The following is a 14,725-nucleotide window of genomic DNA, read 5'->3' on the forward strand; positions in this document are numbered from 1 at the left end:
TTACAGGAGCTTTTGGAAGATACATCAGTAAGGGGATGTGGAAGGAATGAGTGAATGGGACTGACAAGATGTGTGACCAGCTGATCGGCTTCATTCAATAACACAACAGAGGGTGAGGGGCAACTTGATAGATGTGTGTAAGATTATAAGAGGCATAGGCAGAGTGGATCACCTGCGCTTCCCCGTCGCAGAGTAAAAAGTGTTGAAAAACTCAACAAGCCAGGCAGCATCTCAGACCCGTCCTGACGAAGGGTCTCGGCCTGAAACGTCGACTGTACCTCTTCCTAGAGACGCTGCCTGGCCTGCTGCGTTCACCAGCAACTTTAATGTGTGTTGCTATCTCTGGAAAGTCAATGCTTTGGGCTGAGACCCTTCATTAACTCTTTAATCCTCTTGATAGATACTGCCTGACCTGCTGTGCTCCTCCAGGATGTTGTGTGTGTGTTACTCTGGGCTTCCAGCATCTGCGAAATCTGGATTTACGTTTTTCATCCGTCCTTGTAAAGTGCGAGAAGGGAAGTTTAAAGGAGATGTTTTTTTGCACAAAGCGTGGCAAGTGCCTGGAACATACTGTCAGGGTTCGTGGTAGAGGAAGATACATTAGGAACATTTAGAAGACTCTTAGATGAAAGAAAATTGGAGGGTTATGGATTGTGTAGGAGGGAGGGCTTAGATTAATCATGGAGTTTTATATAGATCGGCACAACATGATGAGTTAAAGGGCCTGGACTGTGCTGTACTGTTCTATGTCCTCTAACAATTCTATTATTCTATACAAGATCATAAGATATAGAAGCAGAACTAAGCCATTTGGCCCATCAAGTCTGCTCCACTATTTCATCATGGCCGATCCATTTTACCTCTCAGCCTCAATCTCCTGCCTCTATGTTCTTAGAGTGCCTGTCAAATTGGCACGAGTGGATCCCTCAACAATGAGGATTTTCTTTTCTAAAATAATAAATCCCAAATTACTTTCCAAACAGCTACAGACCAAGCTAGACAACTTTCAACCTGTTTGAGGTTCCCCAGCACTTCATTGAAGAGAGTTCTGCCTCAGGTCAGGTAACTTTGGAAATACAAAATGGCGATAGAAGGCAAGGAAACTCCATTGGGCCACTGACGGGTCCTCGTCCCAAACCAACAGGCAGCAATGCCGGGCAAACACATCAGCTGGTAACAGGACTAACTTCATTCCTGGAGGAGCTGTAGTTTGTTGGTTTGGGAACAGATTGATGATGTCATGAGCCCTTTTGGCCTTATACCCGTATTTGTTAATTTTTGACTTAACAAGAGTCATTCAAACCTTGTGCTTTCTGTTTAATGTTGTCAAGTTAATTGTGACTGGCAAGGGTTTTCTGCACTCTATGATTATTTAATGTGGAACCCGTTCAGCATTCATCATGGGGTGGGTGGGTGTCTGCATCTGTTTGTTTTGAGAATGATTTAGCTCGTGGTGTCATTTGCTCAAGACACCAAAGTTCAGTTGGAGCTGCAATGAATAAACTCCTGTTTCTATCTCAACATGTTCCTCCGCACCTGGCTTCAGTCATCTGTCAGCGCTCATCATGACGGAGGACACTTATATGGAGAGAGGTCAATGAAATGATATGGAAGGACAAGTGAGCTCAAAGCCAGGGGTCAATGGTCCAGTGATATTAAAAAGACATTACATCACCTTTACTAACATGCCTGAAAATAATTAAAATAAAGATGTCTACAATGTCTGGGATTGTAAGCAGTCTTTTTAAACACTCAGTGCTTATTGGTATTGGTCTATGGCATAAAAAAGGTTGAAAACCCTGACTTAGTTCAAGTATTTTTCTTAAATGCGATTCCAGAAATGATAGCTTCCGGGTAAATCATTTGAGTTATATCTATACATATATACGTACACATACATATACACACACATATTTTATATATATTAACCATTGCATTCCTCAAATGGAAGTAAAAACTCTGGAATATTTATAATCAGAGATAAAATTCAAAATACTCAGCTCTGCTTAGTGCACTAGAAGTGCAGGTAGAGAAGGTTTCATTATTTACTGTCAAAATGCACCTCATATGCTAATTTCCACAGCAAGAAATAAGTGGTGCCCATATCAAAAACATCCCAAAATGACACCTTAATGCAGATATTAAGGTTTTGTGGGTAAAGAAGCTGCTTTTACAATTACTTATTTCATGGTGATGTATTCCTTCTTAAGATACAATTAGTATCGCCTGAAAATAAAATCAGTTTTTAGTTACTTTCCGAGAAGAGTGCAATGTTAAAACCATTTGCAGACCTAGCGGTCACTGTTGGTTTGTGAAAGTGAACCAATGTGGATGATGTTGGCACCAAATCCCCAGTGAGCCCCTCATCTTATCCCCACTCCTTGAGAGGTCCCCAGCTCCAGTGGCAGTCAACATAGTTCTTGCAGAGCTCACTTCCAACTGATCTACCGTCAGAATCAGAATCAGGCTCATTATCACTGACACCTGTCAGGACATTTGTTGTTTCGGAGCAGCACTACGGTGCCAGACGTAAAAAATACGTTTCAACAAGAAATGTGAACGATAAGTTAGCGGTGCAAAAAGGGAGCTAAAAAGTGAGATGGTGTTCACAGATCGTTCAGAAATCCGATGGCAAAGGAGAAGAAGCTGTTCCTAGAACATTGAGTGTGGGTCTTCAGGCTTCATCCCGCCTCCTTGATGGTCAATGAGAAGTCATCACATTACCAGTGCTTAGTGTGGGTTATTACATCACCAATATTAGTATCAACCACCACATCCATTATGTTAGCACCAAGCCTCACATCGCCAGGGCTAGTTTCTGTCACCATATCCTCATGCAAGCATCATACCCCACATTGCCGTCCAAGTATCAGGTACTACTTCCAAAATGCTAATGTCAGAGACAACATCCTTGGTAGCACTGCATCACCTGAGCTGCTGCCAGAAAGCACGTTCCCAGTGAAGTTGCAGTCATTGGAGCTCGTGCTAGTCAGCACGTTCCCAGGAATTCACAATCACTGCATTACCATCACCATTTCCCCCACTCCACCAGTCACCTCATCTCTGTCCTCCGTGATTCAGTCCAATTTACTGACAGTCACTAGGTCCCCAGTGTGTCCACCTGCACACTGCGTACCTGCGTCATTTAGGGCGTTGTTAATCCAATGTCACTCACCTGATCCACAATGCCAGTGTGGTCACCACAGCCCCAGCGCCAGTGGAGGTCAGCATAGCCACATCGTACGGCTAGTTGACCACATCACTCATGAATATATCAGTACATCTACTCTCCAAAATGTGTTGAAACAAGTTTTCACTGTGTCATTAGACTCCTGGCCTCCTGATGTAAAACTGCATGCCAAATTTGAGTTTTAAATTCATAGAACAATACAAACCAAAGGCCACAGATGATCTGTCCTTCACACTGCAAGTCCAGAAGACAACCTATTAGAGTTTATTGCGACTTTGGCAGTGCATTCCAATAACTGTATGATTGCGTAACCAGTTAAGAACCTGTCCTGGGAGACTTAACAACTAGAAATGGTGCCTGTGTTCCCTCCAACATGCTGTAATGTGCTTTCATTTTTATTGCTTCATTCACTGTTAGTTCTTTGCCCACTGTACACCCACAGCTATTGGGAATACGTGCAGCCCCACCAATTACTGCTCTTCCTGAACTGATAATACTGTTGGACCATTCTGAAGGCCAGTTGCGAATCCACCGTCTCTCTGCACATCTGGAGTCATGTGATGGGCCCACTAAGGCTGATAGATGTCCTCTCCTGAAGGATATTAATTTTTTAGCAATCTGATAGCTTCATGGTCAACATTCTGATAAAAACTTTCCTTTCTAGATGTATTTAATTACTTTTTTTAAAATTCCCCAGATGTCAGAGTAGAATTTAATACCTCTCTGATGATCAATGTCACACAATGAATTCGGCTTTCAGGGTACTTGAGAACCCACCTTTTAAGTCCAGGCTTCCCAACCTGGAGTCCACAGTAGGTGTCCGTGGAATAAAAAGGCTGGGAACCCCTGTTTTAAATATACAAGGATGCCATTTAAAGGAGCAACTCATCTGCTATAGCAGCTTGCTTGAGGTCAAAGGATCATCATGGAACATTATGGCCATTCAGTCCATCAAGTCTGCGCTATACATCAATAATAATTTATTTATTTTTATTTAGAGATACAATACAATAACAGGCCCTTCTAGCCCAATTATACTCGTGTGACCAATTAACCTTCTCCAAGAGGACCACAACCTTGTTGTGGTTTGTGAGCCTCAATGACCTGGAGAACTATGCCAGCTGGAGTCAGGGTTTTGTGCTTTGGCTCTTGGTAGGGTCACCCATGAAAAACAAGTCAATGGGTAGAGGCCAGATGAAATGGTCCTCTGGTCCTCCGGTCCTCCAGGTTCGAGGGTTCAGCTCTGGGCTAACAACCCTGACTGTTATGCAAACAGCAATGAAGAATCCTTCCATACTGACAGAGATGGAGGATCTTCATTGCTGCCCCAGCAGTGTAATGGACAGTAAGACCAATTAACCTATTAACCGGTATGTCTTTAGAATGTTTGAGGAAACTGGGGTGTCCGCAGGAAACCCACGCAGTCACAGAGAGAACATACAAACTCCTTACAGACAGCACTGGGACAGATATCCTATGCTACCTTGCCACTTGGAACTTGTTGGTACTTAACTTCCAAGTTAACTGTAAGATGTGACAACACATAAACTGCAGATCAAGCAGAAAAGGTAATGGGGGATTTATTGAAGACTAAATATATATAACTGAGAAAAGCACCAGCCTTTTCAGGCTCTCAAGATAATTAAACCAATGTTTCCACATGTCGAAACTATGAGCATTTAAAATACCTTTGTGGCATTAAGAACCACCAGTCACGCAAATTGCTTTAAATAGATCATAAACTTTTTTTAAAAAAATACATCACAAATTGTAAACATGAGTAAACACTGGTATCAAGGGTAATTTTTAATACACTGTTGCCTGATGTCTCTATGGGCAATGAATTGCAAGCTGGATAATTAACCAAATTCCAGTTAACTGTACCCTTTCGACAGAACAAGACTGATTAGGAGTAAATAAGCAAGATGGCTTTATGTTTCGTGTTATTTGACTTTATAGAATTTCCATTGCAAGTTGGCCTTCCAGCACAGAAAATTTAACTGTAATTCAGACAACTATATTTGTATACTGTATAATACCCCAGTAATTTCTTTCAGTGTTAACACAGAATAGCTGTTTACTCAAAAACATCATGCTACACAGACTTCCCAATAAAGCTTGATTAAGATGCTTTAACCTTAAAAAGGTAATGCAGTGTTGAATGATTTCCCTGCAAGACAAAACTGCACACGGATTTGGAAAATCACAAATGACTTACAACAATTTAAACTCTTGCCAAGACATAGGAGCAGTTGGATAATTTCAAGATTACAAAGTTCCTGGAAGAAGCTTTCATGCAATTAATCCAAAAGTTCCCTCCCCCTCAAAACATAGATATCTTAAGAATAAGAGTGCTGGCAGGCTTCTGAGCATAATTTGTGCCTCCATCATTGGATTGAAAGCATTTCTCAAAGGATCACAAAGAATTTTAACAATACCCTGTGATGACCTCAGCTTGCACTGGACGACATTGTCAGTTATTATCCTGCCCTGTCTAAGATCAGTCAAATAAAAGGGAAACAAATATGAAATAAAACAAACACAGAAACAGCTAATATTAGTTACTGCGACGACATGAGACCGCGTTGCTCTACAAAAGTAGATATAAACTCAGCGGTCATTTTTCGGCGATGCTCAGGCGGCACTCTCCCTTTAAGGTCAGCGAAGTTTTTCCCCTCAACTCAAGGGGCAAAAAAAAAAACACACCCGTTTGTTTCGCCAGCAGGAGCAAACAGCTGCATACCCGCATTTTCCGATTTCAGGAAAACGTGCGGTTACAATCAGTTTGTTCTAAAAGCCAAGACCCAGAATTAGTTCCAGTACAAGGTGGGGAAATTGATAATTAAAAATAGTTTTACTCCTTTTGGGAAATGAATCTGTTATGAGCTTTATAAACTCCCGGTTCAGCGATGAACTGTTACTGGGGGGGGGGGGGGGGGATGAAAATTTGGTCTTTGAAGTTGTTATATAGAGCTCCTTAAAACACAGAAAGCGCCTCCTCACCAAGCTATACAAAGATAAATTAACCTTTGCGTAAAACAACACGCGTAGAGATGGAATTGGAACAGAGAATGCCAACGACAAAAAAAAGTTAATGAAGTGGCCCATCTAACATTTCTCTCCTTCCTTTCAGCCAGCGTCCCGCTGCACACCAACCAGACTCAATGGAGTTTAGGAGAGGCGGGGGGAAAACAGGCTTCCGCGACCCCCACCTCCCAAACTCAACTGCTTAATGAGACTGGCGCCCGGCTCTCAACAAAATACTCGGCAAAAATGGGATCAGGTTGCAAAGAACGAAGAAATATTTGGAATTCCATAAAAGGTAATCGCGACAAAAGGAGGCAGCGGTTGGAAAGGGAACATGAACGAACAACGGTTTGTTTGTAAACTTTTTGAGGTTTTGCACCCTCCAACAAGTGTCAGTCTGCTGAGAATCAAAGTTCCTCTCCGCACCCCACCGCCAACCAGTCAACAAGCGACAAAAGTTTAGAAAACAACAGAACCAAATGTCATAAGTTTCAGCAGCGTTAGGTGTAACTCACAGTTAAAGTACAGTTAAGACAGACAGGTATCACACAGAACTGGGATCCTTAGAGTGGGGAAAATTCAACACTTTACCTGGTTAGCGGTGACGATTTTGGGGATAATCTGCTCCGTGTGCGTGGGCTGAAAGGCTTCAAACTGCAAGAAATAACTAAATGGGGGGAAACCCAAAAAGAATCTCACGTATAGAAGATCCTTTTTAAAAAAATTACTGAAACCGTTATCAGCAAAAATTCGCTGCCAAAAAGACTAATGTCCACACGTCAAAACTGAAGCTCCCAAAAGATCTGAAGTATAGCGAAGAAATCCAGGAGCCAGTCTCTGAGAGTGTGTGCACTTTTAGGCACTGAATTCAGTGGCGGACTTTGACGAGTTGAGACCGCCGTTGGCTTGTCTGCCTGTGCTGTGACTCCTCAGACAAGATACACGCGGGAGAAAAAGACTTTCCTCTCAACTCAGCTCGCAAAGAGCGAGGGCAGAGGGAAAGTCCCAAACTTTTTTCCCCTCCCTCTTTACTCTTATTCTGCCCGTCTCTCTGTCTCACTAGTTCACAGCTCTGACCAGTAAAACAACAGTCACAGAAGTTGTGTGAGTGTGTGTGTGTGTCTGATTTGACTCCCTCTTTCTCCCCTGGTGAGTCCCAATCATTTGTTCCTCAGGAGCAATTCGTTGCCAAAGACGGAGCTTCAGAAACCCGGGAATGGATTTGTGAGAGATTCTCTCAAGGAGAGTTTCTTTCACTACTTTCTTGCGGTTTGATTTTTCGCCTTTTTTTCTCGCTACGTCTTCCGAATGTCAAACTTGGAAGACTTAATTTTATTTTCAAAACTTTACATTTCCTGCAAACTTTTACATTATACAAGATTTCCGATCAACACAAACTATTCCATAATTTTGGCTTGATGCCTTCAATCAGAGCAATGCATTTTCCAATGTTTGATAGCTTTCCAAATAATTCATACAACTTTGCAATGAGCTTTCAGTTCGATGTCAACATCACCACACGTCTAAATTATGTTGTCATATAACCACTTTACATAATTTTATTTGGGAGCCTGATGATTTTTGTTTTGTTTTTTGGACAACATATTTAAAATATGTATTTTCAGAGTCCATATCAAATCGGCTTTTCTCACGGGTGCCTAAAGTGAAGACTTTTTTTAATCGGGAGTGACGCCTTCGTTGTCGGTGCTTTGCTGACCCCTAGTGGTGCGTCGTTCGAGTGTTGGAATTTGTTTCACGGTGGCCGTGGAGCCCTCCCGCGACTCGAGCCATGAACATCCCTCGCTTTAGGAGGCGGTTAGAAGTGGATATCAAACAGTGAATACTGAAAGTATTGAGAATATGAGTTGGAATGTTATACTGAAGTTGTATAAGATGTTGGTGAGGCCTAATTTGGAATATTGTGTGCAGTTCTGGTCACCTACCTACAGGAAATGTTGAAAGAGTGCAGAGAAAATCTACAAGGATGTTGCCAGGACTTGAGGACCTGAATTATGGGGAAAGATTGAACAGGTTGGGACTTAATTCCCTAAAACATAAGAGAATGAGGGAAGATTAGATAGAGGTACAGAAAATTATTAGATAGGGTAAATGCAAATAGAATATAGAAAACCTACAGCACAATACAGGCCCTTCGGCCCACAATGCTGTGCTAAACATGTACCTACTTCAGAAATTACAGAGAGTTACCCATAGCCTCCTAGTTTTCTAAGCAAGCAGGCTTTTTTCCACTGAGGTTGGGTGAGACTACAACTAGAGGTCATGAGTTTATGGATGAAAGTTGAAATCTGTAAGGGCGAACTTCTTCACTCAGAGGGTGGTGAGAGTGTGGAATGAGCTGCCACACTCTGCAAGTTCAGTTTCAACACTTAAGAGAAATTCAGATAGGCACATGGATGGGAGGGGCATGGAGGGCTGTGGTCTGGGTACTGGTTGATGGAACTGGGCAGACTAATGGTTTAGCATGGACTAGATGGGCGGATGGGCCTATTTTGGTGCTTATCTCCCCTATGACTCTGTGATTCTAACAGGCACACTACAGTGCGGATAGTCTCACCAGGCAAAATCCTCAACCATTTACTTACAAGTGAAGTGAAGTTTATTGTCATTTAACTCATATATATACTGTCAAATGAGATGTTTCTCTGAACCACAGTGTAAAGCACAGTAGCATACATAGCACATAATAACTTTTGAAAGTAAGGATGAAACCTACAGATGGATTACACATAAAATAAACAATCTAAAGTGCAAGGTACAGAACAGATTAACCAGTACCACTTCGAATGTGATGCGAAGTGATACACTTGCTCAGTTTGTGGTCAATAAAGCAAATTTGCTAGCAAAATAGTTTCAGAGTATATTGTCATGTATCATAATATTATACAGTATGTGGATATTCTTATATTGTCATGGGCAGAATTCAGACTGGAGATGTTATTTTGTTCATAAACACAATAACTGCTGTTCATACTTGTATAGTACTTTTAAAATGAAACATCAAATCATTTGGTCCAAAGTACATTTATTATCAAAGTATGTACACCACATACAACCTTGTGATTCATCTCCTTACAGGCAGCCAAGAAACAAAGAAACTCAAAAGAGTGTGCAAAGAAAAAATTATGCAAACAATAAACGCAAGCAAATAGCGTTCTGAATTGAAGTCCACAGAGAGTTTGTCCCCAGACCCTCAATTCAGCACAGAGTCGAGCAGCGAGCTGAACCAATTGGTCCCTTGCCTTTTTGCTGTTATGCCACTTTCAACGACTCTTTACAACTTATGTGATCAGTTTTATTTTTATTTCCACAGTTTGTCTTCCTTTGCACATTGGTTGTTCGTGTAATTGCTTATTTATAGTTCTTTTTACATAGAAACATAGAAAACCTACAGTACAATACAGGCCCTTTGGCCCACAAAGCTCTGCCAAACTTGTCCTTACCTTAGAACTACCTAGGCTTACTCATAGCCTTCTATTTTTCTAAGCTCCAGGTATTTAGCCAGGAGTCTCTTAAAAGACCCTATCGTTTCTGCCTCCACTACCGCCGCCAGCAGCCCATTCCACGCACTCACCACTCTCTGCATAAAAAACTTACCCCTGACATCTCCTCTGTACCTTCTTCCAAGCACCTTAAAACTATGCCCTCTCGTGCTAGCCATTTCAGCCCTGGGAAAAAGCCTCTGACTATCCACACGATCAATGCCCCTCATTATCTTGTACACCTCTATCAGGTCACCTCTCATCCTCCATTGCTCCAAGGAGAAAAGGCTGAGTTCACTCAACCTATTCTCATAAGGCATGCCCCTTCAATCCAGGTGACATCCTTGTAAATCTCCTCTGCACTCTTTCTATGATTTCCACATCCTTCCTGTAGTGAGGTGACCAGAATTGAGCACAGTACTCCATGTGGGGTCTGACCAGGGTCCTATAGAGCTGCAACATTACCTGTCAGCTCTTAAACTCAATCCCACGATTGATGAAGGCCAATGCACCATATGTCTTCTTAACCACAGAGTCAACCTGCATAGCAGCTTTGAGTGTCCTATGGACTCGGACCCCAAGATCCCGCTGATCCTCCACACTGCCAAGAGTCTTACCATTAACACTATATTCTGCCATCATATTTGACCTACCAAAATGAACCACCTCACGCTTATCTGGGTTGAACTCCGTCTGCCACTTCTCAGCCCAGTTTTGCGTCATATCAATGTCCCATTGTAACCTCTGACAGCCATCCACACTATTCACAACACCCCCAACCTTGGTGTCAACAAAGAATTTGTAAAATTCTATTGTATTTCATTTATTTTGTAAAAAAAAGCAAGAAAATTAATCTCAAGATAGTATATGACATATGTGTACTTTGATAACAAAATTACTTGGAACTTTGGGAAGAAAGCTCTGATACTCTTCAGGAGTATTTTAGTCATTAAGTTATTTGTATTCACTTGTAATCTAGGATTTGTAGAAGCAAGTTCCCTTCAATTGCAGTTTGATGTTGGTCAAATCATTCAAGGAATAAGTATTTCCATATTTCCTGATCACATCGAAGGAAGCTATTTCAGCCCATTGAACCTCGGCTGGTTCACAAAGTAACACCATTACTCTATTAGAAGTACAAGAACCTGAAGATACTGGAATCAGGTCTGGATGAAACGTCTCAAATTTAAATGCCAACTCTTTATAACCCTTTATAAAAGCTGCTTGACCTGCTGAGTTCCTCCAGCTCCTGATCCCCCATTAACCTTCTCTGTAACCTTCCTGCATGCCCATCAAGTTACCCCAGGTTCTAACACTCACCCACACACTCAGGTTATTTTACAGAGGCCAATTAACCTTTGGGGTGTAGGAAGAAAGCAGATCCCCTGAGGTTAGCCTCCCGGAGAACACCTGGATAAACCCATAAGGAGAGCATGCAAACTCCACTCAGACAGCACAGGAGCTCAGGATTGTCGCCGGGTCATTGGAATTGTGAGATGACATCTCTACTCGTCCCTCCAATGTGTGACCCATAGGGATAACTCCCAAATTTTGAAATAGTCCCACAGGAGTTCTTACATACAATTAGTGAGATAGATGAGTCCTCAGCTTCATGTTTCAACTAAATGATAATATACGTACTCAGCCCTCCCTCACTGATGCACTCTACTGTCCACCAAGATTTGGAGTTCATGTGAGTAAATATTTAGAATCATTTAGAATTACAGAGATCACTTGGGATGGAAAATTAATACACGCATGTTCAATAATGTTCATATCCCAGAAGGTGTTGATATTACACCCGATCGCCAATTTATTAGGTACAGGAGGTATCTCCTGTACCCAGTAAAGTATCCACTGAGTATTGTTGACGCCCTCCTGCTTCAGTAGCTCACCAACTTCAAGGTTCAACGTGTTCCACATTCAGATTTGCTCTCCTGCACAACACTGTTGTAGTGTGTTTGAGACACCGTTGCCTTCCTGTCAACTTGAACCAGTCTGGACATTGGCCTATGACCTCTCATTAGCAAGGCGTTTTTGTCCACAGAATTGTCATTCACTGGATGTTTTTGTTTCTTGAACCATTCTCTTTAAACTTTAGATACTGTTATGCATTAAAATCCCAGGAGATGAGCAGTTTCTGAGATACTCAAACCACCCCGTCAGGCACCAACAATCATTCTACAATCAAAGTCACTTAGAGCATATTTCTTTCCATTCTGATGTTTGGTCTAAACAGCAACTGAACCTCTTGACCGGGTCTGCATGCTTTTATCCATTGAGCTGCAGCTGCCTGATTGGCTGGTTAGACATTTACATTCATGAATAAGTGTACCTAATAAAGTGGCCACTGAGTTTATGTTGTCATCTTCATTGCTAAAATTGTTATTAAGATCATAAAGGAATACAAAGACAGCATAGGTTCTTTTGACCCACCCTTTCCTGTGCAACTACTTTCACTAACAAAAGGATCTCAAACTGTTCTGACTCGAAGATCATAACCATCCATTGTTTCCTCAGTTATGTCCATTTCTTCCTCTTGTTCATCTGCAAACTTCCCCAAGGTTTCTCATCCCTTAACTCTTGAGCTGACATTATTCTTTGGAGTCCACCCCATTTCTTGTTTTGTTTTCTCCGTTGAACTGACTCCAACCAAACTGCAATCACTCACCAATGCTTCTGGGATTCCACGCTGATTGATCATTTTGAAGGATCTGGTGCTTTCCTACTTCCCTTTAATTCTGCCAGCTCCTGAAGAAAAGCCGGCCATAACGCCATCACTTTAAAAACTACTGACCAATCATCTATTCCCCTTTCTTACTGTTTCCAAAGGCCATGCTCATATTTCTAGTTGAATCACTATAGTCACATATCAAGATCTGTTCCTATACTGAAATGGCCTTTATTATGGTCAGTTTCTATAACCTTTATTACTATGGCCTTGGTAAACTATAAACCCCTACCTTAACCAGGCCATGTGCTGCTGTTAATATGGTCAAATGCAGCATACAACTCCATTGCCTCTCCTCTGCCAGCCAGTTGGATAGGACCTCTCTAATCTGGCTCCACTCTGATCTAAAAATAAAAGCCAAATTATGTCCTGTAATGCCATCCCTTTGAACTCGTAGAGTCATAAATTCAGGGAGTCATAGATCACTACAGCACAGAAACATCTAGTCTGTGCCAAGCTATTAACCTACCTAGTCCCATCAACCTGCACCCAGACCACAGGCCTCCATAACCACCCCACCCTTTCATGTACCCATCCAAACTTCTCTTAAACGTTGAGATCAAACTTGCATCCGCCACTTTGCACTGGCAGCTTGTTCTACACTCTCACTGCCCTCTGAGTGAAGTTCCCCCTAACATTTCACCTTTCACCTTTAACTCATGACCTCCAGTTCTAGTCTCACCTAACTTCAGTAGAAAAAGCCTGCTTGCATTTTCCCTATTTGTACCCCTCATAATTTTGCATATCTCTATCAAATTTCTCCTCATTCTTCTATGCTAATGGTCGCCAACCAGTCGATCACGATCGACCGGTCGATCTTTGAGACTTTCCCAGTAGGTCCCCCAAAAAAAGAAAAATAAATACACAAATACATTATGCTTGATAAACCTGTTGATGCAAATATGTAGTAACTTCTAGTTTGAAAAAGGACCACTTGACAACTTCATGCCCAAAAGGAACAACTCTATCTAGGTTGGTAAAAAGATATTCGCATGCAGAGGTTTTCACTAATGCAAACAGATTCCCAAGCAGGAGTATTGCTATATTACCATGATCCTAATTGGTATTAACTTATCTTTATAATGCTCACATTACAACATTTCTCCCTCTTTCAATTCCAACATTCCCCAAATGTAAAAGAAATAGGAAACAAAAACTGTGGTGTCATTAGCTTGCATACACCTGAAACTTATACTAGTGTCTCAGTAACAGTTTACCAATACCAGAAAAGTTGAGGAGCTGAAATCAGGGTTGAAGGCCCAGCAAACATGCTGTTCAGAGGACGTGGATCGACAAGTGGTAAAGGACTTGTCACTCTGTGAATATTTTTCACGACAGTTCGATGAATCCCTGGATGTAATGCAAACAGCTCAGCTTGTTGTATTTGTCAGAATGGCTTTCCAGGATTTTACAACAAAGGAGGACTTCCTCACTCTTTTGCAATTAAAGGAAAGAACGAGAGGTGAGGATATTTACAATGAGTTTAAAAAATATGTCCGTGAAAATGACATCCCCATTCATAAACTGGTGGCAATCACTACTGATGGGGCCCCAGTAATGCACGGTGTGCGCGTTGGTTTTATAGCACTGTGCCGTAATGACCCTGATTTTCCCGACTTCCTGAATTATCACTGTGTGATTCATCAGCAGGCCTTGGCTGGGAAGGTCGTGGACTTTTCTCATGTAATGACACTGGCAGTCAATCTAATAAACTTGATTCAAACAAAAGCGTTTCAGCGCCGCATAGTTAAGGCATTATTGGATGAGCTCGATGCTGCTATGGCCTATTTGATATGCTAGTTACAGTGTTTTCTTGGTTGAATTAATTTGAAAGTTTGACAAAAGCATTGTATGTAATTAAAATACAATTAGCCCAAATAAAGGGCCTCAAGTTGGAAGTACCATCTGAGCTATTTTCTCTCTAAACGATTTAGTAGGTCGATCTTGCCTTTCACTAAGTCCAAGTTAGGGGATCTTGGGCTTAAAAAGGTTGGTGACCACTATTCTATACTATAGGGAATAATGTCTTAACTTATTCAACCTTTCCCTGTAACCCAGGTCCCCAAATGTTGGCAATATCCTTACAAATTTTCTCTGCACTCTTTAAATCTTATTGACATCCTTTCTGTAAATAGATGACCAAACCTGCGCACAATTCTCCAGACTGGGCCTCACTTATACAATTTCAACATAATATCCCAACTCCTGTGGTCAATACATTGACTTATGAAGGCCAATGAGGACCTGAGGGCAAGATCACTGTATCAGAGGGAAATG

At 41.6% G+C, this 14,725-nt stretch overlaps 1 protein-coding gene across 2 annotated transcripts in view; it reads right to left on the reverse strand.

Annotated features, from left to right (window-relative positions):
• gli2a (GLI family zinc finger 2a) overlaps positions 1–7,335 on the reverse strand; it is a 592,799-nt gene extending 585,464 nt beyond the window's left edge. For both annotated transcript variants that reach the window (XM_072258704.1, XM_072258698.1), the window contains exon 1: positions 6,809–7,335. The gene's annotated coding sequence lies outside the window, so the exon portion shown is untranslated. The remainder of the gene's footprint in view (positions 1–6,808) is intronic.
• Between the last annotated feature and the right edge of the window lie 7,390 nt (positions 7,336–14,725).

Source organism: Mobula birostris, chromosome 5 (genome assembly GCF_030028105.1).
Source record: "Mobula birostris isolate sMobBir1 chromosome 5, sMobBir1.hap1, whole genome shotgun sequence".
Classification (NCBI taxonomy): Eukaryota; Metazoa; Chordata; class Chondrichthyes; order Myliobatiformes; family Myliobatidae; genus Mobula; species Mobula birostris.